The sequence below is a fragment of the Sminthopsis crassicaudata genome, chromosome 3 (assembly GCF_048593235.1).
Source record: "Sminthopsis crassicaudata isolate SCR6 chromosome 3, ASM4859323v1, whole genome shotgun sequence".
Lineage (NCBI taxonomy): Eukaryota > Metazoa > Chordata > Mammalia > Dasyuromorphia > Dasyuridae > Sminthopsis > Sminthopsis crassicaudata.
The window spans coordinates 222,239,099-222,251,990 of NC_133619.1; the positions used below are offsets into that span (position 1 = coordinate 222,239,099).

General features: G+C 34.5%; 1 protein-coding gene across 1 annotated transcript in view; it reads right to left on the bottom strand.

Moving 5' to 3' along the window:
* The window catches only part of CLCN4 (chloride voltage-gated channel 4), a 100,529-nt gene extending 98,420 nt beyond the window's left edge, over nucleotides 1-2,109 (bottom strand). Inside the window, exon 1 of the mRNA XM_074300021.1 lies at nucleotides 1,860-2,109. The gene's annotated coding sequence lies outside the window, so the exon portion shown is untranslated. The remainder of the gene's footprint in view (nucleotides 1-1,859) is intronic.
* Nucleotides 2,110-12,892: the final 10,783 nt, after the last annotated feature.

Sequence of the window (12,892 nt, forward strand, 5' to 3'; positions counted from 1 at the left end):
TAAATGTTTTAATATTAAATATTAATATTTAATAAATATTGTTTTATTATTAAATTAATTATTTAAAATAAATATTAAATATTAAATTAATTCATATTAAATTACATGAATATGAAACCAAAGCTATGGTAAGCATGCATTCGTTCAGCTTTTTAGATCCTCATGTGAAGCTTGTTGCAATATTTCATTAATTATAACAGAATAATTCAACAGTAAATATTTCTATGTAAGCACATGATAAACATACATTTTTATACGTTTTTATCTTAATTTTATTAAGTAGTAGTTTTTACGTTATCTCCTACGTATAGCACAGATGCTGTCCTATCTGTAATAATGTATATCAATCATATAGCACATATAGGCCAAGTACTATACATAGATAGCGGATACCACAGATTTGCTCCATCCTATGTCTAAGTATCGTCTTATCTGTGAGATCTCATCCTCACATTATAAAACAGGCCCTGTAATATCTCCTGTTATATTCCATAAATAAGACAGGTATTATAATATCTTCTACATATAGGGTACATATAGGGTATATAATATAATATATAATCAGACAGATAATATAATATATAATTGTACATATTTGAGGGGCTGCACCATAGTAAAAACAAAACCTCACACTCTGTCTCCGTCCCTCAGCCCATTAGTCATAAAGGTCCTCAGAGGGCGGACATGCTATCTCACATTTAGGATATGTTATCTTATTTGTGATATCTCCTATATCTAGGATATAATACATAGCTCCCATACATAAGAGATATCACAGATGTTATCTCCTATCTGATAGACAGAGGACAGGTAACTATCCTGTCTGTGACAGAAGATACATAAATATAGGTATCTCTCACAGATATCACATCTCATATTAAAAATAAATATTTTCACCATTTATAGTAGCTACTAATTTGTAACTCAAAGTACTGTTTATACAAATATGTCTATTATATGCTTAAATAGAAATGTTTCCTGATAAAAACAATTCTGACATAATACAGTATTCCAACTATTCAAATTAAGTGATTAGAGATCTTGAATGAATGAATACTTATACTGACAACTTTTTTATAATTATGTGCATTTATGTGTTTACTTTTAAAGCGTGGAATTTTAAGATGGTGATTTTCTAAGAACAATCTTCCGTTAATTACTGATATAATTCGCTTTGTCATAGTTTTACTAAGAAGTGAGTCAGAAAATATGTACAATGTCAACAGATCCCATTCACCACTGAAATTCAGACTGTCTAAGAAAAAAATATCTATTTGTGGTCACAGTTTTACTTAGAGCAGCTTAAAAAACTTGAGAGGCAGGGTTTATGATGTAAATAGGTGGAGTTTTTATACTGTCTCAAATACAGTAGTTAGAAATAAATGCTTTCAAAATACACAAGTTCAAATGCAGCAGTGGCCTTTTAAGGGCTTCATTTCTGTTTTTATAGGATATTTCATTATTTTCATTCTAGTTCATAATATTCTTCTCTTCCCTATTCTTTTTAAAGAATTGATTTTTCAATCCAATTTTTTTCACTTCCAAATTGTCACTCCTCCACCAATAGAGAAGGCAAGAAATTCTTACCCCCCCTCCTAAAGAATTACAAAATAGTTTCAGTTTGGGGGAATAATTCCTAAAGTAAGTTGGTATATGCTTTTCTTCCTTATTTACTGTTTTCAATTTTTTCTACAAACCAATCAATTTTCTTTTTGGACTATGGTCGTCTAATCTCAGAAACACCTACGATCCTTCTAGTTGTTTGCAAAGCCAAACTGAAAAGAAGCTATTTTATTTTGCATTACACCCATCAAAATTTGTTTTCCTGAATTTTATTGCATATCATTTAAATAGCTTACCTTCTTGTTTATGTCTCCCAAGACATAATGTAGAAAATGTGAAGGAAATCCACTTCAATTTCGAACTAAGAGCATGACTGAGAAGGACTGAAAGTCCCCCAGTGCGATTTCAGAGGCAGAGTTAAATATAGACTATATCTTTAATGTACCCAGAATGCCCCGGAGGGTAAACAGTCAAGTCATCACATGTCCTGGACTGGCTGGTAATCCCTCTTTCCAAACCCAGCTCAGTCACAGCTTCCTTCACCCACAAGCAGTCCTAGGAGAAAGCAGCTAGCTCCCTTTCTTTGTATCAGCTGTTTCTTGAATTGTGGCTGTTCCTGCCAGATTCTATGACAGAGGATACAAAAACTGCATCCAATCAGAAATGATTTTCTGTAATTAATTTGAAGTCCCAGGCAAGAGCTCGTTTGTGCACAAAATACTACAGCTGCTATTCACTAAAGAAAATGTTGATGATGACTATAATATGCATATGTAACTGGAAAAAATTAATCAAGCTATACTTTTTATTCCAGAGAAGGAAGTGGTAAACCACTCCAGTATCTTTGCCAAGAAAACCCCAAATGGGGTCACAGAGTCAGACAGGAATGAAATAACTGAACAATAACAGAAAAAAAAAAAAAACCTTTACATTCACACAGTACAGTTATTATCAGCAATGTGTCTATTTCCTTTGTTTTTTCAAACTTTCTGGAGTTTTTTTTAAGTGTCATACTAAGATCGCAACCTGAGAAAAATTGAAAACCAAAAAACAAAAACTACACATTCCTCTTTTAAGTGCAGGATACTACATATACTGAGACATAACAGTTATATTGTATAACTTTGTAAAATTACTTTTTTTGACTCTGTTTTTAAATCTTTGTTACAAGAATTGAGTGAAATGAAAACAAAAGGTTCCAATAAAAGAAAAAATACTTTTGAGAAAACATGTCATTCTTACCAAAGAACAAACTATTTTTATCAAGCTATTTTAAAAAATATTCACTTCATTTCTTTCTTTTATTTAATAAATACCATTTATTTCTTTTGTATTTCAGTGGATTAATGAAATCATTATATTTCCTTCAACAATGCTGATCATAAGCCATCCATTCCTACTACCAAGCAGCTCTTGTCCATGTCCTTCTGAGTATTCCCAGGATGAAGGAAAAGCTACTTTCTAGAGACTTTGCTTTAGATTTCTTAATATTATATAGATACTTTCTCCCATCCTTTCTTTTGTGCATGTGACTTTGAGCATGTGCTTCTCCCTTAGATTTCCAATAATGGAGGAAGAAAAATTTCTTTTCCTTCTAACTTAAAAAGCAGTGGTAGCTAAGAATCAGGATCCTGAATACCATAAGGAAAATATGCTTACCTAGGTGAATTTGAGACTGGACTTCAAATCCCTAGCTGCCTCCTTTGCGATGTGGTGTTTGTTTGTTTGTTTGTTTGTTTTGTTTTGTTTTGTTTTGTTTTTTATGGTTTATGTTTTCTTTAAGCACAAGTTACCAAAGAGATTCCTGAAAAGATGAATATTTTCAATCTTGGTAGCTATATTGTGAATATGAAAGTTCTTGGGTTCCTGAGTCAATGCTGTTTGTCTAACAGGATGTTCTAATTACAACTAACCCACTTCTAAAAAAAGCTTCTCTGCCACCAGAAGAAACTTCCAAAAAGGATGCTGAGCTAATAAAAATAGGACTATTTAGGAGAGCCATACTTGTGAGTTAAACAAACAGAGTCAGTCAGAGGTGTAAGTACAATATCTGTTCAAAAATGTCTGTTTTTGAGAAGAATATTATACCCGTGATGTGTTGTCAGGTTTTGTTTTGTTTTGTTTTTTTGTTTTTCTGTTTTAAATATTTGTAATGCACAAATCAGCCCTTCCCTACTTATCAAAATGCCTTCCTCGACCCTGATTGATTATAGTCCTCTTCCAGTTCCCTCTCTCAGCATTCTGACTCCGCCCCTGCCTTGGCCTACCCCTGTAGCTGAGCCACATATATATATATCATTGAGAACTCAGATTGTTTGCTGGATTCTTGTAGGTAATAGTCTCATTCAGCCCTGGGACCAAACCATGGATCCATTTGGTTCCAGTAAATTTCTCCTTTTCAAATAAAATATTAAAAATTCTCTAATCTCTATCTTGCCTCAGTTTCTCCAGCATTATATTTTAAACATTTCTTTTGAGATTACAATAACAAAAATATCTACTACACCTTTAAAAAAAATTAAAACAAAATAATGCAAGAAAATGTTGCACGGATACCAATGCAGCATGGTTATCCCTGTGGAAAATTTGTGGAAGAATATGAACAAGAATTCCACAGGAGGAAGAGTGAACAGGTTATGACGTTCATTACAGGAAGAAGTACTCACATCTCTAAGAATCCAGAAATTATTTTCATATACAATGTAACTTTTTCAATTTGATTTAAATTTATTTTGGTTAATTTTATTATTATTTGGTTAAAATTTATTAATTTTTTTGCACTAAAATAAGGCGGAAAACAAATGACCATCACCTTATATTAAGTGATTCTTCAGAAACAGTCACTCAGGAATCTTCTTCTCCAGACCTTATTTTTCATTCTGTGACATATTTTCATTCTACTGCCCTTGGTCCCCTTCAAAACTTTTCATATTCTTCTAAAAATATGTAGGTTAAAAATTTAATCAATCCAAATTTTTGCTTTGGGAAAAGTTTATATTCATAAATTTTTAATTCAAATTTTAATTTTTAAAATCTATTCACGACATATTTCCTTTAAAATAAAGCATTTGAAACATAATCCTCATGTTGGAGTTTTTGTCATATTACAAAGGGCCCAAGGGTTCCTTGTTGCCAGAAATATGTTGGGAATTTTTTTTTTTCCCCTGAGGCTGGGGTTAAGTGACTTGCCCAGGGTCACACAGCTGGGAAGTGTTAAGTGTCTGAGACCAGATTTGAACTCTGGTCCTCCTGAATTCAGGGCTGGTGCTCTATCCACTGCGCCACCTAGCTGCCCCCAAATCAGTTGGGAATTTAACTATCTGACATAACTTGGTATATTGTTACCAATTCCCTTTATAAGTACATAGTTCACAAGGCTTAAGGGTACAATAGGTTAATGAGATGAAATTTTGTTCTTTCAGATATAAAGTACCTGTAGGGCCAACCAGACTGATTTATTCAAATGATGGAAGCCTGTGAGGTTAGGAGTTGTAACTGGGGGAAGGAATGCCAGTTACTCATAAAATTATAGACTTAGAAATGAAAACTTTACAAATCCATCCACCTCATTTTACAGATAGATAAAATGAGATCCAGAAAGCAGACATGTCTTTTCATGAACCAGAGTCACATAGCATGTAACAGAAACAAGATGTAAACCGAAATCTCACTCCAAAATTAGTGCTCATTCCGTATTACCAGTCAGCCCTCTCTATACATTTTCAAAAGAAACATGAAACTCAAAAGAAGTACGAGATGTGCAATTTAGAATCATCTCCACTCTACATGTTCTTAAGGACTATTTATGACCAATCTGTGGTAGAGCCTTTGGAACTCACTTGCCTTGACCCTGTGAGGAGTATGAGAGGTTAGGTTTCCAGACATTGTCAAAACAGGATGAAGGGAGGGTTGAAGAATCTTGTTAAGATATTTCAAACAATCACTGTGTGAATCCAGGAAGTGGTTAAACAACAAAATTCCTGATGAAGGGATCCAGGCTTAACGCATCCCAAACCATTAAGTTCAAGGACAGGATACAAGCCTTTTGACATATGGAATGGGCAAACAAAGAGGATTGTAAATCTGACCTAAATGTAATTTGGATTGCAAATCCAAGCAATTGTAACTAACTCTGACTGTAAATCTGACCACACTGAACCTCGAAGATTCAGGGATAAGGAACTGAGCTAACAGTATAATCTTTGGGAGTATACCCGTTTCTTGCGAGAATCAAATAAAAGACTTTTCTTTCATTATAAAAGAATGTTGGTTGTAACACTACTTCTGGACTGACTTGCAAATGGGGAAGCAGTGAGTAACAGCATCTCATTCTGGCTTACTCCTTGATTCTGCTAAATTCCACAGTGTCTTTTGGTAACAATCCCAATATAGGTGATGTCATTTGGGTCCTCTTCAAGAATGAATGACAACCACCAACATATTATTTGACTTAGAAAAGTTTGCTTTTTTAAAATTTCTTTTCTTTTCTTTTTTTAGCTTTTTTATTTTCAAAACATATGCAGTTTTTCAACATTCACACTTGCAAAATCTTTTGTTCCAAATTTTTTCTCCCTTCCTTCCCCCATCTCCTCTCTTAGATAGCAAGTAATCCAATATATGTTAAACATGTTTGCACCTATTTTCAACATTTATTTGTATAAGATTTTGATTTTTATGTTTTTCTCCTCTCTCCTGCCCCTCCGCCATACTGAAGCAATCTTATATAGGCTACACTTGTACAATTATATTAAACATATTTCTACATTATTCATTTTGTGAAAGAATTATAAGAAAAAAAGGGGAAAACACAAGAAAGAAAAGACAGAAGAAAGGTGAAAGTAGTACACTTCTTTCTACATTCAGACTCATAGTTCTTTCTCTGGATGGGTTAGCATTTTACATCATGAGTCTCTTGAAATTGTCTTAGATCATTGTATTATTGAGAAGAGCTAAATCTATCAGAGTTGATTTTTGCACAGTATTGCTGTTACTATATACAGTGTTCTTCTGGTTCTACTCACTTTATTCAGTATCAGTTCTTATAAGTCTTTCCAGATTTTTTTCTGAAATCTGCCTGCTCATCATTTAGTATAGAACAATTGTATTCCATTACATTCATATATCACAATTTGTTCAGTCATTCTCTAAATGATGATCATGCCCTCAATTTCCAATTCTTTGCCATTATAAAGATAAATGTTGTTTTTGGTCTAAGAGAGACAAAATGAACTTCCTTTTACTATTACTTTGGCTGGATTATTAAGCAAGGAGATTAAATTCTCTACATACTATGTCTCTCCAACTCTCCAACTTTTTAATATAGCTCAGTATGATGCTACCTAAGGCAATTTGGAGGAAAAGATGCAGAGACAAAGTCTGGAAACAGCTCTCTCCTATATGGTTCTTCACCTAGACAGAGGCCCTTTCCTGAGAATCTTTTTAAGATTTTGACTCTCCTCAACCTAAAAGTCCGATTCAAAAAGGTTACAAGATGGACAAAAAAGAAGAGAAACTTCTACAAATAACCTGAGCTGAAGAATGGACCAGAGCCACAAGATTGCATCAGATGTATCAGGAGGAAGAGACATATCTACCTTTTTCCTTGATAAAGTCTTCGGTCTAAAGAGATAGCCAAATGACCATTCTTTTTAATAATCTATTGACCTTGCTAATAAAATGATTAAATTTCCCCAAAACTCTCCAGATTAGTCCATATACCTAAATTACTAGTTCATTTCATCAAGGTTTTGGTCTCCTGCTAACTTATTTTGGACACTTGTTTATTAAATAAGTTTTAAAAAAATAAAATAAAATAAAGATAAATGTTTTTGTACGCATTGGTCCAAAAAGTTTACTTTAAACACAACTTTTAGGCAATATTTCCTATTGAATAACAAAGGAAAAACATTAGAGATACACTGGATATATTACTCTCATGTGAATCTTTCAGTGACGTTGGCGCAGTGGAGCTAGGATCAGAAAAATATGAGTTCAAATACTTCCTGAGACATTTATTCACTTCATGAGACCCTGGAAAACTCTTTTTGCTTCTGTCTGTCTCAGTTTCCTCATTAGTAAAATGGAGATAATAATGGCACCTATATCCCAGGGTGGTTTTGAAGATTAAGTAAGGTATTTGTGCAGTGCTTTGCAAACTTTAAAGAATTATTATTATTTAAAGCATGAAGTCAATTTTATATGTCAAATAATGGACATATCAATCACAAAAAGAGTACAAAGATAATAATGATGTTGTTGTTTGTCCTTCCTTCTCAAAACAGAATCATGATATCAGGGAGCTGATACCATAATATGCAAGTGAATTGGATTTAAGTGAGGGAGGGCTGTGCAAGGTCACTTGCCTCAATTCCCCTCCGGAGTCATCTGGGGTCCAGTGGCCAAATATAGATCAGAATTTTTTTCAAAGCACTTCATATTTTGTAAAGCAATTCTCTATTAAAATATTAAATGGGCCTGTCAAGCCAAAAGTTCTGCAATAGAATCACCATCCCAGTCCTTCACAAGTACAAAAAAAAAAAAAAAAGGAATTCCTAGGGAAATAAGTTTTTACTTAAAAAATAAAATTTGAATTATGAAGGGAAGGAAAACTGAGAGCCTGCTTCCTAGCCCCCTTTAAAAAGCTGTTGAAAAGCACTTCCCAAGATGATGACAGACAATAATTTATTAATGGTCCAGATGAATAGGAGAGCAATTTAACACCAGCATATACCTCAGTGCTTACCAAGCTCCAATCCCTGATGCCATCTCTTATATTTTCTTTTTTCTCCAGATCTTATTACTTTTCTTCCTTAATCTGGCTTGCCCACCTTCAAAGGTCTCCTTGCCTCCATCCTCTTGCCCTTCTAATAAATCCTAGTGATATGATTTAGGAGAGCAAATCTAGTTCCAAATGATGTGTTTGGAGTTTAGCATCAAATAATGAGATCAATATAGGAACCAAATATTGGGGTTTGGTCATGTAAAGAATTCACAATGGCCATTCTCTTTGGCAAAATGTAGGTTTATTTAGAAAAGATTATAGACAAAAAAAAGAGCTACACCAGACACCAAGAATGGTAAATATGAAACAGAATTGAAAGCGCATATAATTAACAAGGAAAGAGGTTTTAACAATTAATAATGAAAAAGGCAAGCTCCTTAATAGAATTCACAATTAACCAAAAAAAAAAAAAAAAAAAAAAAAAAAAAGGTACTCCATGAAGTAACTGGCAGGTTAAATCCTAAAAGAAATTTAGCACCCTAAAAGAGTTAGCCATAAGAGGGAGAAAGACACCATGAAACACAGGGTTGGGAGTGAGGGGATGAGAGGAGAGATATCTTGTGAGAGGAAAGAAGGGAAAGGCACCATGAGGCAGAGTGCTGTAATTCCTAAAGGGATTCAGCAAAAATGGCATGAGCCATGGACAGATTTATAGGGAAAATTTAACCTCAGAGGTTTAACATTACTCAGATTTCTGACTGGACATAGCAAAGTGGGGCTACTCTTAACCTCCCCAGTATAAGGTTGAACTGATCCCCATCCGTGCCCTTCCCTGCTTGCCTCAAGGAGTAATTCAATCAATACTTCAGTCTTTCTCTGTCAGTCCTACCTTGTTACTCAGGACTTCATCAATAGTGTCAGGTTAATCTTCCTAAAACAACACCTTTAAGGTATTATCTCATGTCTATCTGAGAAGTTAGTATCACAGAAAAGGGAACTGTCAAGAGTTAGAGAGGCTTAGAAAAACAGGGACACTAATGCACTATTAGTGGAGTTGTGAATTGGTCCAATCATTCTGGAGAACAATTTGGAAAACCACCAAGAGGACTATCAAATTGTGCACATTCTTTGACCCAGCAATGCCAATACTAGGTCCATATCTCAAAGAGATCAAAGGAAAAGGAAAAGAACCTATTCAGACAAAAATATTTATAGCAGCTCTTTTTGTGATGGTAAGGAATCAGAAATTGAGAGATATGCATCAATTAGGGAATAATTAAGTAAGGAGTGATATATAATTTTGATGGAATATTATCACGCTATAAGGAGTGATATACAGGACTGTTTCAAAAAGAACTAGAAAGACTCGTATGAACTGATGCAAAGGAAAGTGGTCAGAACCAGGAGACATTATGCAGAGTAACAGCAATATTTTAATGATAATCAGCTATGAAAGACTCACCCACTTTGACCAATACAATGATCTGAGCCAAGAGAAATTTTTGAGTTCAAATTTAAACATACTTTTTTCACTTATTTTATTTTTCTTGCTTTTTTTTGGCAACATGGCTAATAAGGAAACGTGTTTTGTATGACTTCACATGTGTAATTGATATCATTTTCTTTGCCTTCTCAATGGATGGGGAAGGAGATGCAAGAAGGGAAATAAGTGGGAAATCAAAAATTTTTAAATAAAATTACTTTTTAAATTACCTTTATTATGTCAACAAATTCCATAGACCTATCTTCATCCATAGGATAAAGTCCAAACTCCTTAGCCTGACATTCAAGGTATTTAAAGTTCACTATAATTAGATTTTTTTCTCCTAGATATTCCACTTTATCTCCAGTAAGGTTAGTTTCTTCATTGTTCCCAAAATACATCTTCATACATTCTTATTTTCATGCTTTCATTGCTTCCTGATCTCCTTACTTAGATGTCCATACAAGATTACTAGTCTGTTTAATTCTAATCCACCTTCAACTTCTAACTTAGGTAATTTTTTCTTCAACACTGGAGTGAAGAGACAGGTAGTGGTTAAACTCAGAAACAGGACATTATTAAAGCTCATGTCTACCATTTCCTTGTCTAACTAATGGCAATGATGTAGCAATATAGTACACTACTAGTCAATTAAATCAACAAGCACTTTTTAAGTTCCTATTAGGTGTTAAGTGGGGCAGCTAGATGGTGCAATGGATAGAGTTCCAGGTCTAGAGTCTTGAACTCACTTCTTGAGTCTAGATCTGATCTCAGATTTAGAGATCTCCCCTAAGGACTCTGCGCCTTCCTGAGAAATCAGGGGGCAGTGACAACCTGTGTTGAGATTGAAGCAGTGATAGCAGGTGGAAGAGTGATACAAGGTGGCAAACTATATACAAGAGCAAGTTGTTTTTGTGGTCCCACATTCGCAGGTAGGTATGTGTAGTATTGCTTTGGTTATATAAAGGTATTAGGATAGATAAGGATGAAAGAACTTGGAATAAACAGACTTCATATTTCCACCATCCTTGTGGATCTCCTGCCTTCATCGTTCCTCCACTAAGTTGGTATATTTTGGCACCCTAACTTGGGGGCTCTAGAAAGCACACTACAAGTTTGAATGTCAAACATATCATTATAAAATATATTTGATCCTACAGAGCATAAGGAGTCATTGGAGTTTATTGAATATGATACTGACATACTTAAGTAATATATTTAAAAAGTTTCAGAGATTTAGTTTCTGGTTAACTAATCATTTTATTAATAATGCTAGCATATTACTAAAAGGATGGTCATTTGGCCATCTCTCTTAGACCAAAGACTCCTCATGGAACCCACTCAACACTTTTCCTTGGAAAAGTGGGTATTCTTGAGGGTTGAAATCAACTCTGATTAGTTAAGAATTAATGAGAGAATTAATATTATAATGGGAAATGGACCTCTTTTAATGAGGGTGAGGGATATGTGACTCTGTTCACTCAGTTTTGGTCAGAAAGAATTATCTATCTGTATCACCTGTCTGACAAAAGGAAAAATCTACAGTTTCCCAGACCTGTCTGAGTAGAACACAGTGGGCCAGAAGCCATCTAATTTTTTCTTTTGAACAGATTTGAATTCTTCCTCTCAACTTGAAAAGTTTCCTGAGTAATCTAGAGGAACTGAGTTCTAAATGAGGAAGTAGAGAAGGGAAAAACCTTGGTCCTAACTCAGTAATTCATTATTAAATACAAGAGAGAAATAATCAGTTCTCTCACTTAGATAAGTACTTCATGAAAATTAATTTGACAAATGAATAGAAAGTGAACTGGAATGGGGGAGAAACTTAAGGCAGGGATATCAATCAGTAGGCTTTTACAATAGTCTAGGAGTGAAGTAATAAGGACCTGTAGCAGAGCAGAAGCAGTGTCATAGAAGTGGGGTTGGAGAAAGATACAAGACACATTAGAAGGTAGCATATAAGGGGAAGTTAGGTGGTGCAGTGGATAGAGCACCAGCCTTGAAGTCAGGAGGACCTGAGTTCAAATCCGGTCTCAGACACTTAACACATCCTAGCTGTGTGACCCTGGGCAAGTCACTTAACCCCAGCCTCAAAAATAAATAAATAAATAAATAAATAAAGGTAGCATATAGAATACTTGGTGACAGGTTGAAGGGAGTGCACATGAGAGAGCTGAAGATAACACTTAAGTTTCTACTTGTGTGAATGCAGATAATAGTGCAGTAAGAGGGAAATTAGGGATAATAGTAAGAGGGAAATTAGGAAGAAGTGAGGGTATAGGGGAAAAAATAATAGCTTCAGTTTGGGATACATTGAGTTGAATGTGTCTATGAGATATATATCATATATATGATGATATATAATGATATACATATATACGATATATATCAAATATGAGATATATATGAGATATATATCAAATATGGATATTTCACATCTGATAATGTGAAATAGGAATTCAGGAAGAAGATTACAGTTGCATAAATAGACTGGAGAATCATCTACATAGAGATTGGAATTGATGACATTATTAAGCAAGAAGGAGAATAGGGCTCAGGACTAGAGTCATAGGGGAAGCTCACAATTAGTTAATCTGATCTCAATGAAGAGATAGCAAAGCTGGGGTTAAGTGACTTGCCCAGGGTCACACAGCTAGGAAGTGTTACTTTTTTTTTGTTGTTTGTTTGTTTGTTTGTTTTTTCCCCTGAGGCTGGGGTTAAGTGACTTGCCCAGGGTCACACAGCTAGGAAGTATTAAGTGTCTGAGATCAAATTAGAACTCGGGTCCTCCTGACTTCAGGGCTGGTGCTCTATCCACTGCGCCACCTAGCTGCCCCACCAAGCTGTCAAACAAGGATGAAGAGAGCACTACCTTGAAAACTTAGAAGAGACTACCAAGAAGATTAACTAGGAAAGTGTCAAAGGTTGTAGAGGTCAAGAAGGATAAGAATTGAGAAAAGGCCATTTATCTGTGGCAATTAAGAGAACATTTGGTAATTTAGAAGATAATTAGTTGCTGCTGTTTAGTTATTTCAGTCATGTCCAATTCTTTGTACCCTATTTGCGATTTTCTTGGCAAAGATACTAGAGTGATTTGCCATTTCCTTCTCCAACTTATTTTACAG